Here is a 12,389-nt window from a genome sequence, read left to right on the forward strand (position 1 = left end):
TATTTTACTATGTACATGAATTTTGAATGATCTGATAACAAATGGACAACATCTAAATTATTTGCGAAACGCTCTATCTATAGAAAGCATGTAACTGGCAATGCACAGTGAAGTAGTGTTTTTTATCATTATGCTTAAAAGTTGTGTGTCGTTTATGTCTGGGGTCTTAATTGTATAAGCTAAGATCAGAAATCATAAGAGTATCAAAAACAGCAAGGGGGGAACTAAATGCTCTCTTGCTGTCATTTGTAGATGTGTGTGCGCTATAAAAAAACAGAAGATAAAAAAAATAAAACACACACACACATTGTTTAGGAACTGAAATGCAACTGGGTCACTTTGACATCAATGTCTGAAAGCAATTTGTCCAGAATTATCCCCATTTAGTCCTCAGTGATTGCCACTCTAATTTGCTTAATATTGCCCATCTCCATTTTAACTTCTGCTCACGTACCACAAAACCAAAAGCAGACCTTGGAGCTTGTGCTTACTTTAACTGTCTCAAATGTGTCCTAAGAGCTTTGCTGGAATTGAATAAGCTGGCCTCGGATGCATATGTACTGAATTCTTATTTGGCTTTTAGTAAATAATTTAGATCAATATTGAGTGACATAGTGTGTGGCTATTTGACATGGGGGCAACTACAAGCCCTGCTGCTCCTTTGACTGATTTGTCAGCTCACTAACTTGTTGCTTGTGTCAGCCTCCTCTCAGTTTCTAAAAACATGATCAGAGCTAAAATTACATTTCAAAAGGAGTGAGAGAAGACTGTGAATAAAAAAAGGAAGAATGTACAGAAAGAATAAAAGAAACAAAATAGGATATGGTTGAAAAGAAGATTTGTCTATGTCTAAGAAGATGAAATACACAAAGCTTTTCTCGGATTGGAAAAATGGTTCGTTTTTACCTCCCCCCTTCAGCCTTTATTTTGCGCACTTCGTCACCAAATCAAGACATGAGAGCCTGATCTGCTACTGTTTGAAAAGACGCCCGCACACACGCTGTAACCACATGAATTTGTTTCGCGTTGTTGCTGAGTTTAAATTCAGTGAATTCACACAATGAGTGTCAATTTACGAGAGAGACCGTCTCGCGGGCACGCGGCAAACCACGCTGGCCTCGCACGCCGCTATAATGCACAAATTGAAGAAACTGTTCTTTACCTTGTCTGTGTGAATACTCCAGTTTCGGCTCGTTTAAAGGGCTCGAGCTCTCCAAAACACATAGGATCCGTTCAGGAACACATGCCCATGAGTCGTCTCGCTTATACACACACAGCTCAGTCTCTTCTTTTTGTATGTTTGTCTTTTCGGTCAAGACAGAACCCAACGAAAAACCTGCGTGGACTCTTGTTCACGTTTCTCCTTGTTTCTGTATCTTTCGATCTGCCCAGGTCTCCTCTCACTTCTTGCCAGAGATGGTGAATGAAAAATCACTGGATAAAACAGAACATTTTGTAATGTATGTCGTTCCTCTCTTCCCGGCTCTTTCTTCTTTTGTCAATTTGCGAAAAATAAAAAAATAAAAAAATCCTGCGTGCTCTTCTTTCATTCTTCATTCGACGCTGCCGCAACCTTACGTGGGGATCATGAGGGTGTGTGTGTGTGTGTGTTCTCCCCTGCTCCTACACGTCCAGCTGTGTGTGTGCGCGCGCGCCTGCTGCGCTCCCTTGTTGCCTTGGTAAATTGTGGAGCCCCGCGAGTCCAACTGGGCAGGGGGTGGAGCCACGAGGACAGAAGGGAGCTGAGGGAGTGCAGTGATTGGCTGCTGGATGACTGGGTCGGAATCTGCTTTTTGAATTGAGAGGCAAGAGATGGGAGAAGTATCTCCTGCTTTCTATTCCCCCCCCCTTTTTTTTTCTCTCTCTCTCTGACTGTTACTATTACACAAGCAACCGTACACGTGTGTGCGCACAGTTTGTGAGTTTCCCTAAGAAAGAGTGTGTGTGTTTTTTTTTAATATAGCCACATAGCAAGTACACTTAAACAAGCCTGTCCCGGATGGCGCACGTACCTCAGATTTTGTGTGAATGTAAGGGGTTGTGCACGGTGTGTGTGCGTATGTGGTTAGTGGGTTTGGAAGCAGGAACTAAGGAGAAGGAGGGAATGAGTTTTAAATTTGCGTCTTGAAAGTGAGCGAACGGCTATATATCTTAAGGATTAGTAGAATGTCTACATGCGCATTGTCTTTGTCAAAATTGTAATTTTGACTGATTGACTGAACACAAAATATGTTAGGTATGTGTTAATGTTAGGGTTTGAAAGTGGGTGTGCGGAGGATTTGGCAAATGCTGCTTGGGCAACTATTTTTGACTGTAGAAAAACTCGAAACAAGAATTATTCACAAGCACGTATTCACCCAAATTGTTTTGATGAAATAAAAATTGTTAATTTACAAACACTATGATAAATAAAATATAAATTAGAACTCTTCACCTGAACGAGTTTGTGATAATTTTAATTGTCTTGTCATATGGCATGTAATTCAGATTTCAAACACATTGCCATTTATTTCGTATTTTCATTTATATATATATATATATATATATATATATATATATATATATATATATATATATAATGGGTGTCAAAATTATTGCGTTAATATCTCGTTAACTTGATCTTTGGATGTGAAGCATGTTTTACCTAGCAACTCAACAAAATAGCTAAGGGTTAAAGTGAAAGTGTGGATGTGTTCGCTTGCAGTAGAGCGGTGTCACAGCGCATCCGAGAACTTAGCAAAGTAAAAGCATTCAACGTCGTGAAAAGGAGTCACTATAACACAATTTAGCAGTAATAAGTTAAATTATACTGCATGTATTTTTAGGAACTGGCGTCAGGTTGTATTTTACAGTTTTAGTTTGCAAGTTACTTCTTGTTTAAAATTAGATTGCTCTTAATATGGAAATAACACGTTGATCATTCCTGGTTCCTTTGTAGTAAAGTTGTGTACTTTATCATTATTTATTCTTCTTCTTCTTCTTCTTCTTCTTCTTCTTCTTCTTCTTCTTCTTCTTCTTCTTATTATTATTATTATTATTATTATTATCATTATTATTATTTACAATGCGCATCCGTATTGAACTTAACAAAATAAAAGCATTCAACGTTGTGCAAAGGAGTACACTGTAACACAGTTTAGCAGTAATAAATTAAATAACAATGCATATATTTGTAGTGACTGGGGTCAATTTGTATTTTACAGTTTTTTAAATGCAGTGCAGAATTTCACAAGTTACTTCATGTTAAAAATAAGTCAGCTCTTTATATGAAAAGAAAAATGCAATGAGCTGTCACCATTGTTCTACAAATGCAATTATGCCATGTACTGACAGAGAAATGATCAACACAAATCAGTCAGACTTTTTTTTTTACAATACTTTTTTTCAGATTAAATTTTTTTATTGAATTGTTATGAAATTACTGTGACAATGACAAGAAAAATGCAACAATATTTAAACTCTAATTTGAAATCTGAATGATTAATTACGATTTTTAGAGTGACACCTCTTTTCAGTCATTCTGGACAATTGCGATTTTAATTTATTTTATTAAACCCACTAAACTCAACAAGCATTTATTTAAATGTTTCATTTATTAAAAAATCAATCCCATGCAAAATGTCCAGACAACAATAATGAATATTGATTTTAAATCAGTTCTAGGTAAACTTAACATTCACGGCTTGCGGGGGGGAAAATAACTACAGTATTCATAGCTTCCGTATACCTTGCTTAAATGCCACAATTAAGTAGTTCGTAACTATTGTTAACATGTCTTGTAAACCACCCATCCAGAATTCTGCCACTTGTGCAAAATTACAACTCACAATAACCTTTGAATGTAATATGAGAACAAGTACAACTGCTTTTAAGAATCCATAAAAAGACAAGTGTATTCATTTATATGCACCTTGATTTCACGATTTAGTTCATTTTCAACAATTTGATTCCTAAAATGATAAATTAATTGATTTCCCAGCCCTAATGTGTGTGTGTGTGTGTGTGTGTGTGTGTGTTCGTGTGTGTGTGTGTGTGTGTGTGTGTGTGTGGTTGCGTGCGTACGTGCGTGGGTGGGTGTGTGCGTGGGTGTTGTATATACTCAAATTAAAATTGCAATGTTATATTTGAAAAAAAATCTTTAAAGTCTTTTTGATTGATTGATTTACCTGAATTGTTTGTTGAGAGCACATCTGCCTCAGAGTAAGCCTCTGGATTTAGGGTACTTGTGTGTGGAGTTCGCATGTTCTCCCTGTACTTGTGTGTTCTTTCTCAGGGTATTCCAACTTAATCCCACATCCCATGTAAATTAAGTTTACTGAAGGATAAATTGTTTATGAATGTGAGTATGAATTTCTGTTTGTCTATAAGTGCTCAGTGATTCACTGGCGATCAGTAACCCACCTCTCAAGCAAAGTCTGCTGGAAGAGGCTCCAGCACACCCCGCGATACCAGTGATGACACATGGTAGAAAACAATGAATGGACAGATTTGTCCACATTCAACATTGTTTTGTGTTTTCAAAGGAACTTAAAATGCTTTGAGTTCAGTATAGACAACATTTTGAAAGACAGTTTTCATTGATAAATTTGCATAAAATGTAAGATTTATTGGCTAAATAGTTCTTGTTTCCCCGCCATAATCATTAATTTTTACTTCGATGCCCGTCCCAGGGAATATTTTCTCACACTAAGCTATGACTGCAGTGGGAAAGACATAGCCCAGGATTTACTTATTTTATATTCTGTGCTCCCTGATTGTGTGAAAGCACTTGGGAGACTGGTTTGGACTCACTGGACAGCCTTCATCTTCTTTTCTTCATCTCCATCGTAATCATTCCAGCAGTGAGGTTTTTCTACACTATTGTATTTACTGCTTGCCCCCTACGAACTCACATAATATAGACCTTCACAGGGTGTGTGCATGATCGATGGGGAGAGGGGAGCTTTGCGCCACTGTGTTTCATGTTGAGCTATTCCTGCCAGTTAAACATCCCATGTTTGACCCCCCCCCCCACTGTGTTTGTGTGTTCAATGAGTGTGTGTGTGTGTGTGTGTGTGTGTGTGTGTGTGTGTGCGTGCGTGCGTGCGTGTGTGTGTGTGTGTGTGTGTGTGTGTGTGTGTGTGTGTGTGAGAGAGAGAGAGAGAGAGAGAGAGAGAGAGAGAATCCCAAAGCTCTTTAATGTCCATGTATGGGACCCCTACTAGGAAAGTTCACAACCTTAAAAATGAAAAGAAATGGAGAGGTGGAAATGAAAGAGGAGTACGAGGGAAAAAAAGGAAATGGAAACAAAAGACAAAGACACAGGGGACGAACTGAGGCTGGTTTAAACAAGTCAACTGATGAATTAAGAGAAAGAAGAAAAGCAATGAGATGAGAATTCACAAGAAGAGGATAGAGACCTTTCTATTTTTTTAATCCCTACAGCATGTAGAGATTTGAGATGATGGTGAGATAATTTATCGTAACTCTCACCTCCCCTACAATGAGCATGTGTGTGTGTGTCCATTTGTATGTCTACAAGCGCACACTATCCACTGCAAATTCAGACATTTCCACCACCTGGCTAGACTACAAATAACAGTAATCATTGTGACCACTGCTCCCTGTAACTCTCTGTGTTAGAAAGAAGCCAAAACTATGTGCATGTGGATGTGTGGATGTCTACCCTATCAACCTTTGAGCAGCCCACTCTAATAACAATGATTGCAAACGTCATATGGAGGTGGACTAAACCATTTACATTTACATTATGGCAACCTGCATGCAATTGATAAATATGCTCCATAGAAATCAAAGAGGCTCAAATGTCTATTATTTACTTGGAGATTAACTACATGCTGTTGGTCTTACTTTGTTGTACAGCTGACATCTTTCTCTACAGGAAACAATAAGCCTCATTCAATAGCATGTGTACGCAACAATTTGTGTGCAAATGCTGTATATATTCAGTCCAAGTCTAAACAGAGTAAACACTTGGAAGAGAGTAAAATTTAATAATAATAATAATAATAATAATAATAATAATAATAATAATAATAATAATACCGCGTCCCAGTGCAGAGGACGTGAGATCGAGTCCGGGCTTCGGCCTTCCTGGGTGGAGTTTGCATGTTCTCCCCGTGCTTGCGTGGGTTTTATCCGGGTACTCCGGTTTCCTCCCACATTCCAAAGACATGCATGTCAGTTTAATTGAACTCTCCAAGTTGTCCATAGGTGTGATTGTGAGTGTGGATGGTTGTTCATCTCTGTGTGCCCTGCGATTGGCTGGCAACCAGTTCAGGGTGTATACCCGCCTACTGCCCGAAGCCAGCTGGGATAGCTCCAGCGACCCTTGTGAGGAAAAGCGGTTAAGAAAATGGATGGATGGATAGTAATAATAATAATCATTATCATGATGTCACCTTCAGGGCGCCATAGTTCTTTTTTTTTTTGTGTTTAGCAATGAGGAAGTGAATAAAAACAAGTCATACACAGTGGATATAAAAAGTGTACACAGTTCAAATGTCACATTTTTGTGATTTAAAAAAAGTAAACCAAGATAAATCATTTCAAAGCCTTTTCCACCACATGACCCAATAACCTGTCCAACTCAATTGAAAAAAATAAATTAATTTAAGAGGGCAAGTAAAAATAAATAGCATAAATAATGTGTTTGCATAACTGGGGATGTGGCTGTTTTCAATAATAACCAATCACATTGAAATATATGTAAGCAACTACTGTATCTTTATTTAGTGTTAATCAGAGGTACTTTGAAAGCATACGTAATACATAAGTACAAGCATAAGCATGGATAAGTTTACATACCCTTGGGTCATGTAAATGTATGAGCACACTGTATGGTGAGCAAAAGGTTTAATGCTCATAAAATCCAAAATACTGTGACAATTGTTTTGATATTTTCAGAGGATAAAGATGACACGAGTAGAAATGTGCATGTGAATGTCATTAGGTGACTTTTTAAGCTTTTGTACATTTACAGTTGTGCACATAAGTTTATATACCCCAAGGTTATGTAAACTTTCAAGCCCAACTGTATACTGACTCACATTTAACATGAACCACATTCATCAATCCATCTCTTATCTGTACCGCTTAGCATTAAAAGGTGTGGAGTCTATCCCAGCTAACTTTGGGCGGGAGGCAGGGTCGCCAGCCTATCACAGGCCACTTGTAGACAAACAACCATTCACACTCACAGTTCATTTTTACTTCCACTGTCGAAAAGATTGGCTATAGATATTTTATGCAATATAAACAACACAAAACACACCAGGGAGGCTACAGTATATATATGTAAGAAGGTGCAAACCGTGTTATCTTTAGGATCGACCTCCAAACGAAGAAGTTTTGTTGTTTTCAACTCAGTGAAGTAGCTTCATAATATTGCGAGGTGGAACCAAGTCCGTATGGATAAGAACTTATATGGTGGATTTATGGATTTAGTAGGACTGAGTCATAATTTTTTCAAGAAAATTACGGATATACAAGTGCAACTACACTCTGAGGGTATCTTAATAAGGAAGGCTTTTGCCTTAAGTCGTGTATAGTGGTGGATCGGCAGACAGTTGAGAGCAAATGGCTTCACCTGTGGTTTAATCCCCAGCTGGTCTAACTGTTTACTTTGGCTTAATTCTTTTAATGCCTTTATTAATTCAAATGTCATATAATAATTTAGTTAAAACAACTTAACTATATTCATACATAAATAAAATAATAATTATTAATAATAATTCAAATTCCATATTTTAATTATGTTTGTAGAAACGTAACAATACACCTCTGCATTCATGGCTGAAATGCCCTTGAACAGGGTACCTTCGTCCATCAAATGTGACAAAAGCTGTCCATTGAATCATTTGGTAAAATTTTTGTGCCCAGCGCAAGTCTAACGCAAAGCATGGTCAAATTAGATTAGCTTTCTTTCTCTTGGCATCTTTGTAGATGAGTGCAGTTTGAAACGGCTATTTGCGCCATTATGGAAGTGAACACAGCCAACTTGCTTCCTGACCAATGGAAGCAACTCCTCTCCTTCTCTCATTCCCTTTAAATTCAGTGCATGAGAGACCACACAGTCTACATGGCAAAACCTTGAATGGACTCACTGGTGTCCTTGTAGGAGATAGACGTGCACAAAGTACATATTTATTAAGCAACTGTAAGAAGATCTCCACTTGTAGATGTTGTAAAGCTGTCCGCCTGAAGTGGGCACCTGGAGACCACCTTTTACCGCTGATTGTGCATCCGCGACTCCCCGTGTGCTTTTACATCACACATGCACAGTCTACAAAAATAGAGCCCATTGTGTTATGAATGATGTGTGCTGTGTTCAGCAGTGGATTAAATGTATTTGGTGTAATGCATGTTAAGTGTCAACATAACAATGGGCTGATTAAACCAGCAAAAGGATTCTTTTTTTCCTTCTCATCAAGTTTTACACTCATCCGGGGCTTGAGGTGCAGAGTACATAGTGGTCAAGTTACACAGTCCAAGCTGATCTTAAAACAGAAAGAGGAACGGCAGCATTCAACACACAACAGTGCACACACGCACACACACACACAAGAGAAACGGTATAAAATAAATGAAAGATTTCAATTAAAGACCTGGTATTCAGGGATCATCTCTGCATGTGAGCATCACTATGATAACCTACCATAATTGAATCCAGCTGGTAATTGCCTTTTTGTACACACACACACACACGCACGCGCGCGCGCACACGCACGCACGCACGCACGCACGCACACACACACACACACACACACACACACACACACACACACTTGTCTGTGACGGTATGCCAAGCTTCACAAGGCCACTGTTTCTCCAGTACACTTTTCAAAAGTTGTTGCTGCTTGCAGATGGAGCCACACAATAATGCACATTTATTTTCACAAAACAAAATCATCAGAGACTGCAGGCAAAGGCTTCTGGGAATGTGGCCTATTCCTCTTGTTTTAAGTGTATGAATGACTTATTTACCCAAAATATGAGCATACCACTCAATATTTGATTGTTACAACAATTATGTAAACAACATAAGGAGGAATCCAGTTGAAATATCAAAAACAAACAAAAATATACATATATGTATATATATATGTATATATATATATATACAATGTATAATATACACGACAAAATGAGTGGCTCATCGAATGAAAACTTATTAACCGAGTATTTCATGATTTTTGAATTACTCTTGCAAAATCTGCCCAGTGGCGCGCTTCCAGCGGATATGACGTCAGCAACCCAGAGCATTCCTGCTGGCTGGCTATTCGTATGTTTTTTCCCCACCTGAATTTGTATAATGCCGTCTCGTTGCGTTACCGGTTTTTGTTCCAACCGACGAGAGGATGTAACAACAGGTAAACAGGTAACAACCTCAACTAAAATATGTTAACACACACACACACACACAAGCCGACTATTTATAGCCGGCAACCTCTAACAGTGCCAGTGACCGAAAGACAGATTTTTCCGGGTTCTGATATGAATAGAAGTCACTCACTGGGTAAGGTTAGCACAGGGGTAGGCACACTCGGTCCTCGAGGGCCGGAGTCCTGCAGGTTTTGGATGTTTCCCTTCTCCAACACAGCTGATATATGATCAGCTCATCAGCAAGCTCTGCGTAAGCTTGGGAACGATCCTGTTGATTGGAGTCAGCTACGTTGCAGCAGGGAAACCTCCAAAACCTGCAGGACACTGGCCCTTGAGGACCGAGTTTGCCCACCACTGGGTTAGCATCAAGCCGTTAGCCATTAGCTTTCGGCTATTCTTGCTAGCTTCGCTGCTCATGAAATGACCAGTGACAGCTGTGACACATTATTTCACAATCCTCTCGAGAGGGGCTGGACTCTCTTCCACTCTGGAGTTGCTCACGGTGAGAGGCGCAGAGCAGGTGTGGGCATACTTATTCCCCCCTGGCTAGGCACCTGTACGTTGGGGTTTACCCTGGTAAACGAGAGGGTAACCTCCCTCCGCCTTCGGGTGGGGGGACGGGTTCTGATTGTTGTTTGTGCTTATGCACTGAATGGTAGCTCAGTCCACCATCCGGCATCTAATGTGAGAAAAGCAGTGCACCATTAACATTAATGTGTATAGTGGAGATGGGGTGCATCCGGGAGGGACTCAGTGTCGAGCCGCTACTCCTCTGGGTTGAGAGGAACCAGTTGAGGTGGCTTGGGCCTCTGGTTCAGATGCCTCCTGGACGCCTCCCTGGAGAGGTGTTCCAGAAATGTCCCACCGGCGGGAGGCCCCAGGGAAGACCCAGGACACGCTGGAGAGACTATGTCTCTCGGCTGGCCTGGGAACGCTTTGGGATCCCGTCGGAGGAGCTGGTTGAAGTGGCTGGGGAGAGGGAAGTCTGGGCTTCCCTGCTAAAGCTGCTGCCCCTGCAAACTGACCCCAGATAAGCGGTAGATGATAGAGGGATGGATGTTGCCATATGAAATACACACGTTTCATGAGGTTCAACTTAATAAACTTTTTGCAGTTACTGTAAGCAAAGTGCACGAAGAAGGTGCAAAAATACATCCAATCATCCATTTTCTGAACCGCTTATTCGTCACAAGGGTCGCTGTGGTGCTGGAGCCTATCCCAGCTGGCTTCGTGCAGTAGGCGGGGTACACCCTGAATTGGTTGCCAGCCAATTCAGGGCACACACAGACGAATAACCATTCACACAAACAATCACACCTAAGGATAATTTAGAGTGGCCAATCAACCTCCCATGCATGTCTTTGGAATGTGGGAGGAGACCGGAGTACCCGGAGAAAACCCACGCAGGCACGGGGAGACCATGCAAACTCCACCCAGGAAGGCCGAAGCCCGAACTCGATTCCAACCAGTCAGCCAAATTGCCGCACGCAAATATAGGCTACAACATGGTGAATTAATAAAACACAAGAGCAATGCTACACACTATTGCATACTGGATTTATTTTTCTTCAGATAACCGAAATCAGTCAATATAGAAAATCACAACAAAACATGTCCCAACACTGTAAACCTGGAAAATAGACAAAAAATACAGTACCACCACCACAGGTTAAATTTACTGTAAACTAAAAAAATAAATTAAAAAAATGTAATCTGAATGGAATAAATAAAACACATAGTTGGATCTCACCAATGAATTTCATCAACATTGTTGGCAATATCCTCATTGGCATTTTGTTTTAATTTATTTTCATGTTGGAAGTCCTTATGACAGATGCCGTTGTAAATCTGCTACAATTTGGCTGAACTTTTAGTCTAGCCTCCCTCAGCATCAATCTATGTTTAAGTTAAAGTTGAATTACTACTAATCGTCACCCCCATCTAAGTGGGGTGAAATTCGGTCTCCTTATTTGACCCATCCACTGAAGGAGCGGTGAGCAGGAGCAGGGCCTTGCGCGCGGGGATCATTTGGTGATCTAACCCCCCAATTCCAACCCGTAATGCTGAGTGTCAAGCAGGAAGACAAATAGGTCCCATTTTTATGGTCTTTGGTATGACCCAGCCAGGGATTGAACCCATGACCTCCCAGTCTCGGGCCGGCACTCTACCACTAGTTTACTGAGCTGGCTGTTTGATGGCATTATCAACTAGTGTTACACAAATTAAATTTGATAAATGTGGTCTGTGGACTTTCACCGCCTATTTCACCTCAACCTCCTGCTCGTCCTCCAACGATTCCTCCTCTCACCCTCGTTTTTCTTCCTCTGACTTCTTACATTTTGGTTGAAAGCAGGTGAACCTACCTGCTGCATTGTTGAAGTGCTCAAACCTAATTGTGTCTAAAATAAAACAATAGTGTTTGCACACTTAATGTGTGTGTTTAATCAAGTGGCTCATGAGTGTGGTGATACGTCAGACAGTGCTTTGGAATTGCAAAGAAGAAATCATGACATACTTCTGTGTCTAATGTATCTAACGTTAATGTTTCACAAATCACTGTGTATTGTTAAAAAAAGTGTGAGGCTGACTTGGTGTTTATAGTTTTAAATATCTGGTTCAAGGTTTTGCGCCAGTCTTTATGCAATAACAAAAAACTGCAAGCAATTGTAAAAAACTAACTCTGCCAATTCTCTCTGTGTAACCCACACTTAACCTGGTGTGTGCGTGTGTGTTTGCGTATGTTGGCGGATAGGGGGTCAGGGCGACAAGGAAGAAGACTGAGATTTACACGGTCTGATGTTACTGTATATAAAGTGATACTGTCACCTTATATAGTGTCGAATCCACTCACATACTGGGGAAAATCCTGCATAGTTACGATGTAGAAAGAGGCTGAACATGTACAAGAAGATTACGAAAAACTTGAGTATGCAATATAAAAGAGATAATATGTGGAGGGTGCAAGATGGAGAGAATGGGTGGAGAGATGGATACAACTGTGTAAA

The 12,389-nt window shown here is 40.2% G+C and overlaps 1 protein-coding gene across 9 annotated transcripts in view; it reads right to left on the minus strand.

Moving 5' to 3' along the window:
• Nucleotides 1-12,389, minus strand: part of tenm3 (teneurin transmembrane protein 3) — a 276,208-nt gene that overhangs the window by 171,463 nt on the left and 92,356 nt on the right. The window contains exon 1 of one of the 9 annotated variants that reach the window (XM_077571732.1): nucleotides 1,163-1,686. The exons of 7 other annotated variants lie outside the window; for them this stretch is intronic. The gene's annotated coding sequence lies outside the window, so the exon portion shown is untranslated. Of the gene's footprint in view, nucleotides 1-1,162; nucleotides 1,687-12,389 lie in introns of those variants that run through there. One more of the 9 variants, XM_077571733.1, reaches the window with a different exon arrangement.

Source organism: Vanacampus margaritifer, chromosome 7, assembly GCF_051991255.1.
Source record: "Vanacampus margaritifer isolate UIUO_Vmar chromosome 7, RoL_Vmar_1.0, whole genome shotgun sequence".
NCBI classification, from domain to species: Eukaryota; Metazoa; Chordata; class Actinopteri; order Syngnathiformes; family Syngnathidae; genus Vanacampus; species Vanacampus margaritifer.